This window comes from Phoenix dactylifera, chromosome 8, assembly GCF_009389715.1.
Source record: "Phoenix dactylifera cultivar Barhee BC4 chromosome 8, palm_55x_up_171113_PBpolish2nd_filt_p, whole genome shotgun sequence".
In the NCBI taxonomy this organism is placed as follows: domain Eukaryota; kingdom Viridiplantae; phylum Streptophyta; class Magnoliopsida; order Arecales; family Arecaceae; genus Phoenix; species Phoenix dactylifera.
In genome coordinates, this window is record NC_052399.1 from 17,191,130 (window position 1) to 17,212,595 (window position 21,466).

At 36.5% G+C, this 21,466-nt stretch overlaps 1 long non-coding RNA gene across 35 annotated transcripts; it reads left to right on the plus strand.

Annotated features, from left to right (window-relative positions):
- The first annotated feature begins 4,839 nt into the window (after positions 1 to 4,839).
- Positions 4,840 to 20,534, plus strand: LOC103710913. Of its 35 annotated transcripts, XR_005512894.1 has the most exons (11): positions 4,842 to 5,405; positions 5,507 to 5,631; positions 5,735 to 5,809; positions 5,887 to 5,949; positions 6,105 to 6,241; positions 6,797 to 10,578; positions 10,704 to 10,763; positions 13,808 to 13,941; positions 14,952 to 15,146; positions 15,459 to 15,692; positions 19,139 to 20,534. It is a non-coding gene; the product is annotated as an uncharacterized LOC103710913 (long non-coding RNA). The 35 variants fall into 35 exon arrangements; XR_005512889.1 differs by having other exon boundaries at positions 6,105 to 10,578; XR_005512904.1 differs by having other exon boundaries at positions 5,895 to 5,949; positions 6,105 to 10,578.
- Positions 20,535 to 21,466: the final 932 nt, after the last annotated feature.

Sequence of the window (21,466 nt, forward strand, 5' to 3'; positions counted from 1 at the left end):
AAATGGAGAATAAGATTTCCATTATTGCATATTTTAATCCTATTTTACCTTGGCTATGCGTGCATAAGCTCAAAAGAAATTTAGGGGACTTATTATTATTTTAAGATCTCCTTAATAAAAAGATGATGGAGTGCATTCATGAGTTTTTTTTCTTTCTATGAGCTAAACGCCTACCTTTGGACCTCATCCCATCATTTAAGTTTCTAGCACTTTAGTTAGGCGGTGACTCCAAATCAAACCATGGATTTTAGAAAGAGCCTTATAAAATAGTAATAGATTTGTTTGAAGAAGCAGGCAATTTATGTGTTTTTATCTTATTAGTGGAAACTTTTGAAGCAAAATTGTTGGCTCTAAAAGATTGATTTTGATGATGCAAAATAGTTGAGTACAAAGATGATTAATCTATTGTATTGAGTTTGGTTGATTGATTTCAGAAAGCTAAAAAAAAACCTACGGTGACTCTTGAAGAACATCTATCCGAAGCTCTACACCAAGAAATACAATTCCCAAGAGGGCATGAAACAATCCTTGGAAGCTCACATACAAATACAGAAAATTTCGTTATGAGCTATCTTAAGAAGTGACCCTAAGTTTGCAACAAATCGACCCTAGAACACTATCATTGGTTGATATGCTTTCACTAGCCGACCCCATAAACAAGCAAGTCGACCCCTGAACGGCCACAGTGGAAAGACAGAGAACAGTAAAACTCAGTCCGTTGAAGAGTCGACCCCTATTATCAGATGAGGAGACCTTTAAACTAAGAGAGCCAACTCTACAATGATGACAGAAGGAAAGTGAGAGCGTAGTAAAAGCAAAGCAAGCTCGAGTGGACCCCTAGAAATTACAAGCTGACTCATGGCGATCGCAAGTCGACCCTTGAAAATGTCGAGTCGACTCTACTGCGCCTGACAACAGTAACAACTAGTTTTTCTGTAAGTTAGAATGATTGTTTTTATCTCACAACGGCTCGTTTAATCGATCTAATAGCTAGAAAAGCGTTCTAATCACTTCTAATTGGTATAAATACATAAGAACACCGAAAGAAGAAGAGAGCTCGAGCTATGCAAAGAGAATTGTACAAGAGAAAGAAATATAAAGCAAAAAGAAGAGAGCTTCAAAAAGAAACTCATTCAAGAGCATTCACTATGAGCTGAATGGTCACATCTTCTACAACTGAGAGTTGGTTAAGTACATTCAATATCAATTAAACCAACCAACCGAGTCAAGCTCCGTTTATTGCTTTGTATTTATCATGAGCTGTATTATATTGTGCTTATACTTTATTCTTTCTATACTCTGCTGTAAAAAGTTTCAGAAACTGAAACTTGGAGCAAGATCCATCCAAACTTTGAATTGGATTGTGCAGGCTTTGGTTGATAGCATATAAAAATCAACTGGATTGATTATGAGCCCATGTAAAACCATCGAATTGGAATCTCGGAAAGATTATAATGAACATTATCAAGAATAATATCTTGGGGAGTGGACATAGGTGCAGGATTGACACCGAACTATTATAAATTTTGTGTATTTATATTGCTTGATTTATTTGCATTAATTTTCTACTTATTTACTTCTTAGTTAATGAAATTACTATTCTTCTATCCAGTTTTTATTCCACTACATTACTTTTAGATTTTTAAAAAGCTCAATTCACCTCTTTCTTGGGCTGCATAGTGGGCAACAAAGATCAACCTCTTAAAATGATTAGATAGCTTGAAGTGAGGCACCCAATTAGTAAGTCGGGGAATAAGTTACCAGGCTTACTTTTTGAATATTTTAACATATTCATACAATAGAAACTTTCTCCTCTCAAGAACAACATAATACACCCATATTACTCTCCATCACTCTCTCAATATATATTAAACTATTTAAAGAAGAAGAAGAAAGCAAGAGAGAGAAAGAACTTTATATTTTTGTTCCATCATGTTTGGTATATCTCAGGTTATATACACTAATATAGACTCTATATAAGAAAAATAATACAGGCTGATATAAGATTATGCTAATAAAAAATATATTATAAACTGATACAAGTTATTATATGATCCATAAAATCTTGCTAACATCCTCGCTCGAACGGATGATTGATCTTCTTTCATGTCGTCTATCACTGAATCACGATCTACATAGATCTCCAAATCAAATCATGGATTTTAGAAAGAGCCTCAACCAGATAAAATGGCTATTAGGGCTAGAAGTGTGCTGGGCTAGGCTGGGCCAGGCCATGCCCCTAGCCATTTTTTTTTTCAGGCTTCGGGCCAGACTTAGGCCCGAAAAATTTTGGATAAGCCAAACCCGATCCTAGGCCCGGGCCCAACCTAAACCTAATTGGGTTGGCCTGAATTACCCATTTAGGCAAAATATAGGTTTAGCTTGAACCGTTTGAAGTCTAATATTTATAATCTTGCTTCACAAGTAAATGGGCTAGCAAAAAAATGGTCTTTCTTTTATAATACAAGTAAATGATGCATGATATATTATTCTGAGCTAAACCCATTTTAATTTGTCCTTTACTTCCTCATTATTCTTTCTAAATAATAACTTACAAAAATAAATTGATTTGGGCTTGAAGCTGGGCTTGAATTTCGGCTCCAATTCAAGTCTTGTTCAAGCTCGAGCTCGGGCCGGGCCAATGACATATCCGAGCCTTGTCCAAAAAATAAATGGACTGTACATTTAAGCCCAAATCTAGCCTAAACTCTTTTGGACTTAGCCCGAAGCCTAGATCGAAGTTGGCCAGGTCAGAGCCCATTTCCACCCTAATTGTTATAAATTCATTTGAAGAAGCTAGCGAGTTATGTGCTTTTATCTTATTGGTTGAAACTTTTGGAGTAAGATCAGTGACTTGAGATGATTAGATAGCTTGAAGCAAGGCACCCAAATTAATGAGTCAGGGTATAGATTACCATCCTTACCTTTTGTGTATTTTAACATAATCATACAATAGAAATTTTCAAGTTTTGTGTCTTCTTGATGTATAAGTTAGAGACCACTGAGTCATATCATTGTTTTTGAAGACATCTTTTGTAGTATAGAATATAATTAATGATGTGAATTCTTGATTTGAGTATCCAATTGCTTTGGACCTGATACCCTTTCCTCTCAAGAACAGCATAATACATCCCTCTCCCTCTCCATCTCTCTCTCTCTCTCTCTCTCTCTCTCTCTCTCTCTCTCTATATATATATATATATATATATATATATATATATATATATATATATAAAAGACCCTTGCAAACTATCCACCTACTTTAGAAATGCCGATTAAAATTGAGAGAACAAAATAGAAAAAAGGAAGAAGGTTGAGAACGGGGAAGACGAGGCTTGGGAAACAAGTAGCCCAGCTCGGCCCACCTTCCGTCTAGCCAGCCCAACCTATTACACCGTTGGGATCGGAATGTATCTTTTGGGCCAACGAATGGTTGATCTTCTTTCATGCCGTCCACCACTACCACTGAATAACTGTCTGCACAAATCTCCAAGTACTCTCCAAGCTCTTCCCGCTGTCCGCCATTTCAATTCAGTTCGCCGTGATGGAAACGGCCATCTCAGAACATGGTGTACATTTTTTTATACGGTCTACATTTCAAATCCTGTCCGTTTATGTGTAACGTCCCGATGAGATACACCGAGGCTCAGAGCCGGCCCGAGCCTTAGGCGATCGAGGCGGTCGCCTAAGGCCCCGGGCCAATGGAAGGCCCCGGGAGGTGAAGGGAGAAAAGAAATTGAGAGAGAGAGGGGGAAGTTTTTGGCACTGTGATCAAAAGGAAGCAAAGACCCCTTTTAAAACGGAAACAGGAGCTGGCTACGAGTCTTCTCCCTTGATGGAAGGGAGGTGGAGAGTTTTCTGGCCTGCAGAGGAGCAATTTGGGAAGTTGGGGACAGTAGTTTTGTTTTGGGTGGAGGGGGGAGAGAGAGAGAGAGAGAGAGGAGGGATTTGGTTGGCTTGATACCCGCCTGAAGCCATTCTTATCTTTCATCCCTTCTCTTTTTTGGTTTTGGTCTTGGTTTTCCTTCCCTCATAATACTCCTGATCCACCTGGGCCATCGGGAAGAAAGATAGGGGGATTGGAGATGGACTTCTTGGAGGGTAGAGAGAGAAAAGGAGGGAAGAGGAAGGGGGGGGGGGGGGGGTGTTGAATGGCTGCTGTGCTGTGATGCTGCAGTAGCTGCTTCGGTACTCACCAAGTAAGGGTACTCACTTTGAAAGGGAGATGGTGGGATGGGATTTTTATTAATTAGATTGAGTGAATTTTCCATAATGCCCCTACTTTCTTTTATAAAAAAGGCCTGAACAAATTCTGCTCTTGCTTTACCATAATTCCCATAAAGAGTGCCATGGGATGATCTTTTCCTATTCTGCTCTTACTTGACAGAATAAAAGTATTATTAAGCATTATCTCAGTTATTTAATCAGTTTCATGGCTCTTTTTTAGGTTAATTACTTTTCTATATTTTCATTCAAAAATTATATTAAATTGAAAAGACTTCTTATCTATTCTTATTAGATTCGTGTATCTTTATTGAAATATTATACTTGATTACTATCTATTTTTATATTATTTTTAAAAAATATTTTTTACTTATTTAAAATTTTATTATTAAAAAAAAGGTCTCATCTATTGGATTCGCCTTAGGCCTCCAAATGTATTGGGCCGCCCCTGCGCGGGCGAGGCTCAGAAAGACCACATAAATGGACGGATGTGATTATTTAACCGGGCATAACGGATGGCCCATAACTTCCCTACGATTACGTGGCGTATCTTGATACAATAGCTTGCATTATACGCATCCGAGAGGACCCACCGTCTATAAATAGCGGCAGCGCTCTTCGACTTTCTCCCGCTTGGTTCAGACAACGCGACAGCGAGCGAGAAAAGAGAAGAGAGGATGAGAGAGCGAGGGAGACGCAGGAAAGAAGGAAGAAGGCGTCGCACCGAGCGGTGGACGAGAGGCACACACAGTTGAAACTCTACGATTATTACACCTAGCTAGGGTTTCGATCCAATGCCGGTACTCCGTCTCTCCGCCCCTCTCTCGTCTCCCTCCTCTATTTCTCGTTCTTCGTCTTCCTTTTCCGTTTCTTTGCCCAGCTAGGGTTTCGATCGAATGCCAAAGGGTTTCGCGCCATTAGAGCTCCGTTTCTTGTTTCACTTCTTGTCGTTGTTCGAGTTCTTGGAGGTAATAGTCACATTGTCTGTTGGAGGTTTTGATTTTTTGGTTTACTTCTTCTGTTTCTTGATTCTAACTTTTTTCTTTACTTCTTATGTTTCTTGATTCATATTTTTGGTGGCGGCTCTGGGAGTTTGTGAGGATGAAACAAGTGCGGTGTTGGTGTATTTAGAGGAGTAGATGGTGAAGGAAGAGCTTGACGCAGAGCTGGTATACATCATGGTACCTTGAACAGAATTCAATTATTGTTTTCTGTTTTTATATTCATATTTTCGTTTCAGTTCCATCTTAATTTCCACTATTCCTGGGGGTTTATGATACAGTGTCGGCGACCTCAACCAATTATGGAGGGAAATATCTCTTGTCGGTTGGTGTCTTGATAAGTTGAGGCGTGCAGTAGAGCTTGTTAAAAAGAATGGGTAATGTTTCTATCTCTCTGAATGGGAAGGTAAGCTTCTGTATTACTGGTCTCTTGGCTATAGAAATTATCTTTTCTTTGTGGTAACATCTTGATATGATCGTGAATATTTTCTTGCGTTGTTCTATGATAGATCTGTTGTGATGTACCTTTATGAGCTTTCTTTGCTGGTTATTCTTACGGGATCTAAAGGATCCCAAGAGATCTGGTATAACAATCCTTTTAGCGATTTTGATGTGAAATTGTACAACTATGAAATAATGCTGGCGATTTTTGCCTGGCCAGGAGCTCAGCCTCACCAGCTGCACCTACGGCATCTTGCCTTTTCTCACTCACGCTTAAAAATTGGTGATTTCTTGATGTCTCCTTCTTTTAATTTCTTGGCTTCTAGGGTTTCTGCATCTTTTCTTGCTGTCTTATTTCTTTTTTTTTAGTTTTCTTGATTTCCAGTTTTGGAGAATGGTTGACTGTTTTGACATCATCTTCATTGTGAATTCTTCTAGGATGGGAAAAGCTCTATTTCAGAAGAATAAAGAAGAAGAAAATTGGAAAACATCAGAAGATAGTATTCAAAAGCAGAAATCCTGGGGAGGAACAAAGAAAATCTTGTGAGACTTTGCAATATTCAGGGATTTTACAGGTTGTTTCAATTGCGTCCATAATAATTAGGGCAATGGAGAATATTAGCATAATTTAGTAATTGTCCTTCTTGAAATATTTTATTCTTCAACTGATCAAAGCAGTACTGGAAACCTTGTTAAATTTAATTAGTCAGTAGGCTTATTGCTTGCTTTTGGCTTGTGAGACATTACCTCGTCAGCTTCCAAGATTTAGAATTAACAAAGTTAGTAAAATATTCTTCATGTAGAGGCAACCAAAAGAGCTGCTTAAGTGAATATGTTTATTTCATTTGATCAAATTTTAGAACTAAAATGTGTAGAGAGAGCAGGAGATTAGTTCATTTTCCATCTTCTTTGACACAATAAAGGAAAACGATGACTGATAAAATTGAATGAAGGGCTGATTGATGTATCCAGGTCCTTTTTGTTGTTTTTACACTTTCTATTCTTGCATCCATTTTATGCGATACAAAAGGATAGATGATGTTTCTGATCCATGGTCAATGCAGTGGTTGGTTTCTTACCGATTAATATTATTTCTGTTTCTCATATATCATTACGCTTCCTTTGTTTAGGTTGATTGCTGTATGTGCAATAAATGTGTCTATACTGGTGAAAAAGTATGATAATCAGTTAAAGGTTGTTGAAAACCTTTTCATTGGACGTGCACAAAGCAAAAATTTGGACTTCCAACCACCATAAAATTTCAAGTGCCCTGAAAAATGTAAAGTTTTTTTCCCCCAAATATAATAAAGCTGTAGCTGTACCCTTTTTATTGTTACTCACATTTGTATGCGAGGGTTTTACATGTTGAGTGTTGGTTGTTAGTTTGTTTCATGGTCTTATATCATAGCCTTATTTTCCTTGTTTGTGCATGGCTCTAATACTTTTTTTCCTCAACTTCTCTCTCTCTCTCTCACACACACACACACACACACAAACATGCCTATAAATGGCATATTGGTACTAATCCGCCGCAAGAAAATAACAAGCAAAATTCATTTTGTACGGATGATGCACACACACACAGACATATATTTATGTTTGGTGTTATTTGATAAACAATACTTCTTAGATAAGTAGAAATTAGCAAGCATGTTTCTACAGAAACTAGTTTATGCCTTGTGCCTATTCACAGCTGCTACTCTGATTCTCATAACTGATGATTTTGTCTTGCTGAAAAGTAGACTCAATAGTGATGCAAGTTGATTGGCTAAATCCTAATTCAAATCATCATGTATTCTACTCACCCAAAATTGATCATGTAGGCTGGACCTCCAAGTTGTTCTTGTACACTTAAAACCTGAATCGACTTGGATAAAAATCTAAAATGTGGACTGATATTCCTACCATGAAATATAGTGGATTTGATATTGCTTTGGATTATAAGATAGATACATAAAACTCAGATCCAAAACCAACTAATTTTGGACTCGAAATCCTACATTTATATCCAACTGAGGTCAGACCTACTCATGCTAGATCTAACTGCTATCAGAGTGGTAAAAAAGTTATTATACTTTATGTGTCCATCAAACATTTAGCAGGTAAAATACTTCTCTTTGAAGCATTACATTAGAAGTGCTTCTGGATCAGAAAAGCATAGCATTAGAAGTACAACCTTAGAAATCTTACAAGTGAACGAGCATGGAACAGTGAACAGATTGATGGAAGACAGTTCTGAACCAGATATTCTGTGGATGGGTTGAATGAGTATAGGACTAGATCTGAAGAACCATGGCCGAACTTGGATTATCTGGTGCTGGCTTACCAGGGAAGATTAGCTTTTTCACCATGTGAAGGTCAGGTTAATGTATTTATCATTTGATCTTGTGATGTTCACATTTAGGGATAGGAAGTAAAGAATAGAAAGTTAATACAAAGATATATAACAGGTAAAAAATTTTAGTTGTTAAATACTGATAGTTCTACCATTATGCTTTGCAAGATAATATAGTTACTCTGTTGATAAGTTCTCAATCTGTTGTATAGATCACAGTTGCAGCAAATAAAGATGGTGAAAGTAATGGAAGGAAAGATTCGGGTGAAAAATGTATTCTGCTCTCATCTTTCTTTTAATAACAAATCTGGAAAAAAAGATTTTCATGTCAGCTTTAAAGCTGAAATTGCAACAATTCCTTGCCTTTCCTGTGCTTCTTACTCTTTATTCCTTCATCTTGATATGGTGACATCTGCAATGGGAGCAATCAACATAGAAGAATCATCAATGTGTCTACTTTTCTGAATGGGCAGGCAAACTTTAAGGTTATCGTTATCATGGATATTAACTTTGTTTGCTGGTTATTCATGAATTAAATGTTTGTAAATTAAAGGACTCTAAGAGATATCTTATAAGAACCTTCATGGAAATTTTGATGGGGTGAAAATTGAAATTTTGCTGGTGATTTTGGCCCAGCCAGGAGGTTGGCCTTGCCGACTGGGCCTATTGCTCTGCTGGTGATCTTCGGAGGTTGTCAACCTTAGGATCAAGTCATGTTGATGCATTGGTGGGTAATCCTGTAGTTCTTACTTTTTTTCTTTCTTCTTGTGTATGATTTAATCATCTTTTCAGTGCTTTACAACACGAGAGGACTTGAATGGAATTTCTTTCTTTCTTTCTTTCTTCTCTTCTTCCTTCTTTTTTCATGCTGGATGGATTTCTTATTTCTTGTGAAATATTCTTGTGCTACCTTTGATTTTTTTGGAATATTTCATTGTTAGAATGCTTGAGTAGAACTACTGCATTGCAGTTTCCTTGTAGTTTCTTGTTTTCTTCCTTCCTCCCTTTCTTCGATCCTTCTCCATGCCTAATAGATTTGTCTTATATCTCGAGAAAGATTTGATCTTGTGCTATTTTACTAGTATGTTAAGTAATTTTAGTGTTGGTAAATTTGAAAGAATTACTTTCTCATTCATTTCTTTCTTTCTCTTCTGTGCTCAGCAGATTTCTTATATATTGTGAAAGATTTGATCTTTTGTCATTTGACTGATTTATTCAGTGATTTCAGGATTGGAATGGTTGCATAGAATTATTATAGTGCTCTTCTCCCTTTTCTATGCTCGATAGATTTCCTCTTTCTCATAAATGATTTGATTTTGTGCTATTTTACTAATGTGTTTGGTGTTTTTGAATCTTTGATGGTTTAATGCTTGAATGGATAATTGCTTTGCAGTTTCCTTCCTTCTTTCTTTTCTTGATTGATAGAACTCTTTTTAAAATTGAACTTGATAATGGCTTATGATTTATGAGGACTAACATGGATATTAGTTAATAAAATGTATTGTTTAGCCCTATTTTCATTTTGTGTTTCTTTGAGAATATTTATAGAATCAGGCCAATTTGAGTTTATATAGGAAGGCATCGGATGTTGAGGTGTAGGAGATTGCAATAAACACTGATTATCAAATGCAATAATAGCAGTATTATAAGCAAAAATATGTTTACACAAATTTGTAAGCATGAGGTATCATATTATGATTGTTTTTACTAGCAGCGGCTGGGCACATAAGTGAAACAAAGATGAAAATGCCGAGGTGGAAGAGGATGAATCATGTTAAACACACTAATGTTGAACACACTAAGGAAAAGTTGGTTGATATATGTTGAATGGTTACCAGGAAATTAAGAGTAGTATAAGATAACTTGAGTAGTGAAGGGATTTTAAAAGCACAAAATGATGGTAGATGTATCCTCTGTGGAAAGTTATGACACCAGAGGCCTTAAAAAAGCTCATTCCAAATTACAGATAAGCTTATTAGTTATGCTTTCTAAGAGAAACAAGTAACTTTATTTGTATTTCCAACTCTCATTCCTTCAAAAATGGGATACGAAAATAAATTTCTATGATTTTAATGATCTTTGTAATACACATCTTGCTTCTGTTTTCTTAGTGGAACACCAACATTGTTTGATATTTTCATTTAGAAAAACGTTTTACCACACTACTCCTTTACTGCATCAGTCCCTGCGTGCTAGAATTATCATGGCCCCATGGGAAGATGATATCTTCTCATCTTCCTTTGGGAAGATGATATCTTCTCATCTTCCTTTGGTGCGTACGAAAATAAACACTACTCCTTTGGTGCTTGTATTTCCTGCTTGTGTAGTGAAGATGATATCTGTCTCATGTTCACATTTTGCTTCTTTCTCAAATACGGTTACCGTTTTATTCATTTTTTATTGGATGTCCTCTTATGTTTGTTTTCATTAGCTAGCATTTTTTTTTTTCTAATTTCCAATCATCTGTCCTCTTCCATAAGTAATCCGTAACAAAGCCCTGCTCATGATAACATTGCCTATGGTACCAGCTTTGAATCATCAAAGTTTCTGCTAGTGCCAAACAATATCTATTAGCAGGTTTGAAGTCTTCACATGTTGATTAATTTATTTACTTTATCTATGTAGTCCTTGATTTGCCTTTATTAATCTAATTATTTCTTATTTACTTTGTTTTTTTATTTGCCCTGCCTGATAAATTTAAGGTTTCATTGCTTACATTGGAGTCATGATCCTGTAGGGGGAAGCCTAATAAAAATGAACAGGTATGTTTAAATCATTGCCCTAAATTTTTTCTGTTAAATTACTTAAAAAAGTTCTTTGTTAAGTTATTTTCTTTGTTTTGCAATACTGTCTTAATTTTAATGAAAGCTTGTCCTTTATTTTGATCTCGAAATGCTAGATGATAGGGTAAACACATTATTTGCTTTGTAGTTAGGTGTTATTATTCTTGCTCAGCAACTTCAAAAGAGATTCTTTGATCAAAACTCCCCCCATCCTCTTGTCAAGTAATGCTTCACCACATTTAGTAATATTTTGCTGGCTCATAGTTACTTACTAGCATGTTTTGTTCTTAGAATTCTAGCTTATATGCTGCTTTGTCTTGACAACTAGTTAAAACATTCCCCTTGACATTCTGGATTTGTACTGAGCTTTGTTATTTCTGTCATTTTGCTAATCAGTGTTTGAACTTAATAATATTTTTGCTTCTCTATTTCTGTGCATTTGCATGGGTCGTCTACTAGGTAAGATGGTGGTTCACTGATAAAATAATACTGGGTAGTGAAGATTCTTTCTCTGAAAAAGTATTTTTAGATCGAGAAGTTATGAATTTCAAATCTGGCTAGAAAAATGAGATTATAGGGCTTGTGTCTCAAATATGCATTTCTAAAGTGTTTCCATATCATGGGCATCTCCAAGAGAAACATCTGCAAGTATAGATGTTTGTAATTGGCCATAAATTATTGAGGAAAAGAAATTACTGAGTGGTATGTTGTTCAAATATTGCATGTAGCAGTTAGCCAAATTTTATCTTATTAATGGAACATGTTCAACATTCTAGTTCTGAAGCTGATACTGCCATCTTGTAATGTTCACCTAATAGGCTAATACTATTGAAAATATTCTGCTTTTTCTCAAACATAGGTACATCTATCCAATAAATTTCTTTTATGATTAGAAATAAATTTTGTTGAGCTTCTTTTTTATTTTAACTGATATGTATGCTTAATTTATAATCAAATGAATCATTTTGGTTATGTACTGAACAAATACATGCGCATTGGTGTTAAGAGATAAATTGGCTATACAAATAGATGCACGTAGACTAGAGAATCATGCCTTGGCCTCATCATGGAATAGAGATGATCTGATATCACAATGTGGCTCCTCAAGTTTCATATGCAATAAAATTGAACCCTATGCTTTCTTACACTATTGAAATAATTTTCGGGTAAACTTTTTATTGCTGAAACTGTGTGATGCTCATATAGCTACCTATGGGAAAAGATGCTCAAAATAACGTGAGAGAGAGGGGGGACTATGTAGACTTACTGTATTCTCACCCCATCTGACTTGTGAGCAAGAGAAATTTTGAATAATTTGAATTCCACCGAATGTGCCTTGTTGGTTGGAGCAATACTTTGTGGAGCAAACTATTATTTTCCAGTTAATCAGGCTATGGCACAAGACCAGGAAATCTTGAAGTGCTGGAAAGAGGAAATCTTGTTTGTATTTGAAGCTTCTTCAAACTCGGAAATTAAAGTTATAATTTCTTTAGTATCCTATCTGTTCCCTGCTCCCACAACTTGTTCTGTTTTATTCTTTTTTTGTTAAATTTAAATTTCTTGTGGATGAATTTTTCTTAACAATTGCAAATAAAAACCATGATTCTCTTTTGTAATTATTAATAGTTACTCACCATTAATAATTTGTGTACATAGACAGTATGAAACTGCCAGATGCAATATTTATAGGAAAGAACAACTGCTTTTTGCCCTGTTGGAAGATCTTATTGGTCGTGGAAGACCTAATCGGACTGATGAGATTTTCTGGCATCCAACAGGGCCTTAGTGAATGGCTAGCAAACACTTAAACCAGTTGGAACTGCCTCATGTTAACTGTTATTATGTCTTTTTTAAAATAAAATTCTCAGACACTCAATGGGATGGGCCTGAGGTTGTAAGCGAGTTGGTTGGAGAAACCGAGAAAAATAAGAGAGATTTACTTGCTGATTCTGAGGAGTCCCAAAGGACTTGAGATGTGCAGCTAGTATGTTCTTGGTTTTTTTGATTATTTTGTGCCTTTATAATCTCAGGTCATTATTTATCATTTTTGATGAAATTGATGCTATCGGTTGAAAACATATGCTTCTAAAGTCAGCCATATAGATAGCTTGATTATTAAGGTTAATTTTTCAGTATCTTTTATGCACCATCAGATTCAGAATTCTATTTATTAACATTGTTTTCTTTTTTCACATAACTGAATTGATGTTAGTCTATTACCAGGACATGTCTTTGTTATCATTTTTTCAGCGTTTGAAATGATATACTTGAATCTCAAAAGGTCTTTAATTGAAGTGAATATAATATACAAAAAAAACAAACAGAGAGAACTCAGTGAATTCTAGGCAAAATTAAGAATTGTCTGAGAATTCGGTAAAGACATTGCTAATGAAATTTAAGCAATACTGGTGAAGTAAAGGAGGAAATTAGAATTGTTGCAGGATTAAATTTTGGTAGCTCATATATGAAGTATATAGAATGCACTGATTATTGAAAATGCAGAAGCTCAATTAGAGTTGTTTTCTAATAGATTCTCCTAAGTAATTGTTTCAAATGACAGAGGTTGTTGATGGTATTTAAATTGAAGCAACCTGGCTGAAGCCAAGAAACAATTGGAAATTGTAGGATTATTTAATTCTTTTGAGAACTAAGTGAAGATCTATTGGATGACATGCAGACTGTGAATATATGAGCTAGATGTTGGGCAGACAAGAAGGGTGTTAGCATGTAGATGAGTATCACAGACCATCAATGTGCACCTAGATGAGAATCACAGGCTATCAATATGATGACAATAATAAGTTAATATTCAAAATAAGTACACCATAGGAAGTTTATGATTGTGTCAATAAAGCATGTATATAAAAAACTAGCCAAGATGCCACGAGCATTTGCTACGAGGTTTTGAGCTATTCAAGTCAAAGAAATGACGATGGTTTACTTGCATTGGCAGAGGATGTAAACTTGAAGAGCTTGTATGATTGAGTTTTTATAACCAGCTAATCTTTTGCCAGTTTCCTTAGTTTCATGCAGTATTGTCCGAGGTCACAGCTTGTCAAAGTGAACTTCAAAGTCTTTTCATCGAGGTGTTCTGTGTTTCTTTCAGCCAGCCATGTCCTCAGCAGTTGAAATAGGATCCTTGTCAACAAATTGAGCTGTACGTTTGCATTCTGACATCTGCACTTGCTTTTACATTTGTTATTCTTAACTTCTTTACCCAAAGTTTCTTTTATGAATCTATACTGATTGCTGACTTAATGAAATGATCATGCATTTAAGAAATACTAACAACTTCCGTAAATAACACAGGATATTTCTGCACTTCATAATCAATGAAACTATTCACAAAAAGTTCTTGAACTTTTCTGAATTTCCATAATCAATGAGATATTTTTTTATTTTTTTATTCCATTTAGTCTCTAACATATTGTAAAGACATCAGATCTTGAATTTTTATTTGTTGGCAAAAGAATCCTGAATATTTGACCACCTTTTCATTGCGATTCCATTTGATCATCTCTGTTGCTTTATTGTTTTCCTTCTTATTGTGAATCGAGCAATTAATAGAATATTCACTAAATAGTCAACTTATTTACTTAATTTTTAGTACTTATTATATTTGTATGCACTAATCTTGCCTGGTTTTTTTAGGACCATTACTACCTTGTTCATGTCATGAACCCAACTGTTGTCATCATTCATCTTTTTGCCAGCATATCTGGAGACCCTAAACCCCTTTGAATAGTTTCACTCTTTTAAAACTAAAAACTTATAACCAATGATTGTCGTCTCATCCCGCACTGCTCGGTTTAGGGTGTACTGACTTGTACTGGGTCAAAATCGGGATGAGTTGGGGTTTCAGCTTAGTACATGCCTCGAACCAGCTTGAACTGACCTAGATCAGTCTGTACCAATCTGAATCAAGAAGAACTGTCTTGTACTGGGGTGTGTACCATACACATTGTAATAAAAAGTGAGAAAAAAAGGTTTGGAGCTGTTTTACCAGTAACATTCCGATACAGTATCTAGTACTGAGATTGTGAATGTTGCTTGTAACCATTTATTCACAATAATGTTCTTATTTTGGCATTGGATGCCCAGCTAACTGTCATAGGAGTACAAATAACAGTGATGCAATGAACACTAATATTTTATTTAATTTGCTAGGGAAATCTGCATGTATTATTAGATGAGAAAGATAACTCCATTGTGCATTTGGATGACAATGCATAATTACATGCTAAATGGCATTGTTGACTGTGGTGAGAGACAAACATCTATGGACGAGTTGTGCTTCTTGTGGAGCAAGTTGAAGTGAGCAAGGGAAGCCCAATAATTACTTGTCTATTAGAAGGCAGGCAGGTAGGTTTCTTAATATCTGTTTTTATCACCTGCCATTTTTGTTATGTTTCAGATGCTTCATTGTGTTGTCAACGATAAGATTGCAACGGCAGCTAAAATTGATTGTGACATCCACTTCCCCTATGTTAAGATTATAAGATTATTGTTCCCTTCAATCTATGATTCAGAATACTTGTTTATGATTTCATTTCTAGCTGGCTTATGATGCTTTCAAAATTAGATATTTGCAGAAACATAAGCAGGAGCAGAAAATGTGCAAAAATTGTTTGACAATTTCTGTAGAGTTCTGATCATAATCTGGTGGGTTGGCAGGGAAGAGAGCGCTAGAGGGCGAGAAAGGGAGGGAGCCAAAGCGGAAGAGGGGAGGGAGAGGACAGAGGTTCACGGGGCCTGATCCCCACTGGTTTTAAAAAAGACATTGACAGGCTCTTTTCTTTTCTTTTTTTTTCTTTTAATCTCACAAGGGATTGGGCTCGCAACCCTCCATGATCTCCTGTTCCCTTCTTCACCTCCCCCTCTATATCCACCAATCCCACTGATGTCCAGGTCCGGCATGATTTCACCAAATATGACCCTAATATGATTTCAGGATATTAATCTGTTTCTATCGTATGTACTATATTGAATCTCAAAGTATGTTTGTATTAGTAAAATGTCTTTTGAATATTCTTGTCTTTCATATTCTTATCATTTCTGGATTTTTAATTGATTGTTCTGTGTCTTCTCTGTATAGGTTTTGGAGGATATCCTAAAACTCTGATTAGCATTATAATTTCAGTGGCATTGAAACACAGCTTCTAATACTTATACTTCCTATCAACATTAGGCTCTCAGGTAATGCTAATATGAAAAAAATGTTAAGCTACTAGAGAGTATGAGAGAAATGAATTCTGGGCAAATATAGCACAAAGCAGCACATTTAAATACCTGTCTGAGTAAAGGATTAGGAAAATACAAATTGAATATAGAAAATAAAAATTATATAAAGCAAAAATAGTTTTATATGAACTGGAAACTAAAACATAAAAAATACATCGAAAAATATAAAGTGAAATTAAAATATAAAAATAAAAATATGAAAATATTTGATGGATGAATGTGATAGGATCGAGCATTAATATATCTTTCAGAGTTTGTGATTTACTTATTTGTGTATGTGAATTGCCAGAAGTATTTCTTTTTTATTGAACTTATTTGTTTTGGATATCTTTCTTTATGGAAAGAAATCATGAAGGAGAGAAAATATCAATAAAAGGAGCGTATATTACTTGACCTCTGCCAAGTTTAATTTTAGGGTATTATTTATTTGGACAACCTGATCAGAGGTGGAGGGGGCAGAGAGGGGAGGGAGGGGTGGGACTTTTAAGCTAAACAGAGATTTGGTGATTATTAGGAAAGCGGGTGTGTGAGATTGGTAGGAGGAAGATTGGATGTGCAAAGTGGATGAGAGAATTGAGCTTGGGTCTCTAAAGGAAAATTTTAGGTGGAGTTTTTATGCTGAAAAGAGAGGATTAGAGATAATTTGGAAGGTCATTGAGTGGGATTGAAAAGTTAGTGGATAAAAAAAGGCAAAGAGAGAGGGGCAAGAATCATGAGGAAATGAAAAAAAATATAAGCTTGCTCTACGTTACATTTTTTTTTTTTGATATGAAGCATTCCAAGTAGGAATAGAGTGAACATCCAATATTTTGCATGAGTGACTTGCATTGTGCAATTTAGGGCATGTTTAGCTATTCCTACAGGATTGGGCTGAAAATCCTATAGGATTCGTGGACAGGTTCTTAGAAAATGCAAGTTAGACGGGTCAACAGGTATGATTGCTACAAAATTTTCAGCCCAATCCTGTAGGAATATCCAACAGACCCTTAATGGTTTTTCATGACTTCCTTGAGCTACAAAAATCTAGTTAGTAACACAAGAACACAACAATACTTATTTATTTGATTCTTTTGGAGGGAAAGAACATTGAAACAATAAGCAAAATGGACTTTCTAGGGTCTCTTGTTATTTATCATGCGTTTGATGTAATTGTTAATGTTCCAACATTGGGTAAGAAAGATGTGAAACGTAAAATTATTTGAGAAGAAACATTACTTGTTTTGCTAGAATGGACTGGTAAATGTATTTAGATTTCAATAATGAAATTATGGAATCGTAAATTGCCTTTGAGATATTAGACTTTTGAAAAAAAATTCCACTTCTGATGTTCTAGAATGATGGGTTGGGTGGGAAGAGGGGAGTTAAAAGCAATGCATTGGAGGCTGAAGGAGGCATTCCCATAAATTTGATGCTAAACCAATCACATTCCTCTATATATCAAAAAAAAGGATCGCATTCCTCAATATATTCTCCAAGATCGACAGAAGTACCATATCGAAATATTTATTTTGCTCCAATTGATCATAAAACATTAAGAAAATGGATTAGATACTTTCTATGTCTAGTTAATGAAACAACTTATTCTGTAGTCTGAAATTATTGCTTACAAAAGTTCTCTTGGAGACTAGGTTTGTCAAGCCAGTTCCAGGGTTCGTACCGGCAGGTGATCGGTTTGATAAGGTACTAGTGTGCACCACACCAACCCGATGCATACCGGATCAGAGAGGGAGAGGAAGGAAGGGAGGAGGGGGGAGGAGAGGGGCAGGGAGGGAAAGAGAGGACTCACCTGGGTCTCACCATCGATGGTGACATCGTCAGATGGGAGGCGCTAGGTTTTCGTTACAAGAACGAGAGAGGCATTGTCGTCCAATGCGGACAGGAGGCAGCTTGATTTGGAGTTTTTCTCAAGAGAGCGGGAGAGGCATCACCATCAGATGGGACTAGCGGAGGAGGATAGGAGAGAGGGAGAGAGAGGGAGAAGGGAGAGGAGAGAGGGGAGAGGGAAGAGGAGGATCTAAGAGAGGGAGAGGGGAGAGGAGGATGGAAGAGAGGGAGAGAGAGGGAGAAGGGAGAAGGGAGAGGGGAGAGGGGAGAGGAGGATATAAGAGAGGGAGAGGGGAGAGGAGGATCGAAGAGAGGGAGAGAGAGGAATGGAAGCGCCCTCGATTCGAGATTAGGAGAGAGACTAGCCAAAACTCTCACATCTTAAACCACTTCGAAGAGGTAGACGGTTCTGGTTAGGGACCAATCTAGTTCAAGACGGTTTGGCAGTCCTTGCGTGGGGACCTTGGAGCATGAAAATCTCAAGCTCCTAAGTTAACAGCTACAATGTCCCCATGTATTCAGAGGCCAATCTTGATATACTCAAATAAAAATTTCTTCTTAAGGTAGGCTTCATTAAAGCATGGTTTCCCTTGCTTGTTGAGTCAAGTTTAAATGGTTTAAACCCTCATTATTTTTTTCTTTTTCTTTTTTTAATAATCTTTGTTGTGATTTTTTTTAGTTTGCATTAGCTGAAGTTGTGGGTTTGTTTAGTCTAGTTACTAACTTTAATATAATAAATATATTAAATGGCTAAGTCTCCTAAGTTATGCATATGTGTATGTGGATGCTTGTCTGACTGGAAGTTCAATTTAGGTCATACTTGTTCTGAAAGCTGCACTTTGTTTAGAAGAAGCCACTTGGCTTCGAGAAAGAAAATTTAATCAACTAGCAGTACTACCTATTCAGCTAATGCTACAAAACTGTCATCTATCTGCATGCCACTAAACTGGGAAAAGAATTTTTCATTTACTAGTACTTCAGATAATGGGGTCTTTATTGATGCATATGCATTGGGTTCTTTTTTTCTGTTCTATTGTTAAATAATTTATCATTATAATCTGAGACGTGAGTTGCATGTGATTGTACTTTTGCCAAGATTATTTTGTCGATGTGCTGGATGAAGGCAGGAGGGATAATTTTTAGCAATTGCATGCTATTTTTTCAGTATTGCTTTTCTTAAGATTTCAAAAACTCAACCTTAGACAGTCTTCTTTTTATCCTCCTCTCCATGATCTGTCTCATATGCTATATGCTCCATAGGATTTATCCTCAGAAACCTCCCTCTACAGGTGGTGCAAGGGCTGAATGTATTTGTGAAAAAGTCAACAGCTGAGGCATTGCAGTGTGAGCTGTATCTTGTTTCACTTTAAAGCCTTCTCTTTTTCTGTATTTTTGATTCTGCACAAGGAAAAGAATGTGTAAGGATGGAAATAATTTATTACTGGCATGTGCTCTCTGTAGGGGCTACCAAGCACAAACCAATAAAAATGATGACAATAGTGTTAACAATCATCCGGATTGTTCAAGTTGCACCATACTTGTGTCAGATGTTAGATTTTATTGCTTCTTCTAATGAACTCTTATATAGACCATGATTTTAGGCTTTTTTTTTTTTCTGGGAGGGTTAAAGGAGGGAAGGACCCACCAAATTTATCAAGGAAAGGGGAAAAGATAAAAAAAATTATGAGAAAATAAGCAGAAGCAGAAGTGGAAAATACAAAAAGTTAGAGGAAGGAAGAGAAGAGAAAAGGAAGGCAGTAAGTTTTCTAAACAAACTAAATTCGACCACTTCTGCCAATCATTGTTTCATTCCCCACAAGATTCGTGCTGGGGGGGTGGTGTTGGGTTGATATAGGTCATGCTCAACAGGGTTGCCCAATCCATAAGTCCAGCAGAAAATTCAGTCCAATCTTGCTAGATTATGCAAACAGGCCCTTATGTTCTTGGTATATAAATCAATATATGCACTCCCACTTTTAACTACTGCACCCAATAATGAAGATCATATTTACCAGAATCACTTCAGACAAAAGTTGGGCAATGGTCCGATGTCCGCTCCTCCAACCCCCCCCCCCACCTAGAGCATATGCATCAGATAGAGGAGAAACAAACACTTGGCATGTGCTAAGCATGTTACTAGATTAGGATAAAGGATCACATGCCTCCTCCACTTTTGGTTGTTGTACCTGTGTTTCTCCTTCTCAAAATATAGCTAATCTGTCCTATTTTTTGTTCAGTTCTTGTCCCAGTGTTGGCTATACAACAGGAGGTGCCCCTCCCAAAAACAACATGCTATCTTGCTTGCCTTCATCCATGCATAAATCCTGCACCCTGCAGACCATATGCACCCATCAGGGTACTCGGATTCCACAAGTTCCTTGCAAATCAGCAGCACTTCAGTCATGTGGGATGCAGTGATGCCTGTCAGTTTATGCTGCAAGATATGATCTTCAACCTCTTCTTTTAACTAGAGCGACAAGTGAAATGCCACTTTTCCGTGCATGTATCCTGTGGGACTCTCGGGCCACTTATTTGGCATTTATCATGCTGATGAGAACTGAGAAGTCAATTTGGAATTTCAGTGTTTGGAATACTGTAAATTGTCATATCATGCATAACCACTCTTTACTGCATTATGTGCTGCGGAATTTGCATGATATAAATTGTGAGTAATGATTTAGGTAATGATCTGTCATTGTTTTTTCTCCAAGTTAAAATAATGTCATTGTAAATGCTATCAGTTTTGCAGTCTGCTAAATTCTAGAACTCTGATCACCAATATGCTGGAGGTTAAGTATTGTTTGGGAGAAGGCCACTCTGCAATTTTTAGTAGCCCATTGCTTCTTGCTGACCTCTTCTTAGAAAAAACAGAAAATGGCTGACAGCATTAAGGATATACAAAGGGGTTCGGGTTGTATCTTTCGCACGAAAGCTGTTTTTTGCCACGTGCACAGTTGAATCGCACAATAGCTGCTGCAAGATTTGTGCAGGCAGATGAAAGAGTTCGGTGTGCTTTGAGATCTTTGCAAGGCATGATCCAAAGCTTGATGTCGCAAAAGATCAATCATTCTTTTGCGCAAACCCTATTCAAAGGTCACTATGCTGCCAGCCTGATTAACTGGAACTGGTTCCACTGATGTAAATTTTGGCCTGCCGACCAACCCATTTGCATCCTGGCCATGGAGTCAATATGTGATGATTAATGTTATCAATACTGATTTATCCCAAGGTGGAAATGAGCATGTGGACTGGAATATATACTTTATCAACAGAGAATTTTTACCCTCTTGTGGGGCCTGCATTCACCCCTATTTTTGTTGTTCTTATAAATTTTCATGGTCTTTGCTGCTTGATTGAATTCAGTCTCCATCTCATTAATTAAGTTTCCTTTTATATATGCTCTACTCTGGTGGCAATTTTGCAGAAGGCAAATTTGAAACTCCGTTTAGCATCCTGTCTTGGATGACAATACTAATCGACATAGTATCTAAAGTCCATTAATTTTGAGCCTTTTCTAACAAACAGAATCAGATTCCAAGTCTATAAAATTTCCTAGAGAGCCTGATCAATAAAACCTAAACGATCATAACGAATATTTTATACTCTTCAGAAAGGTG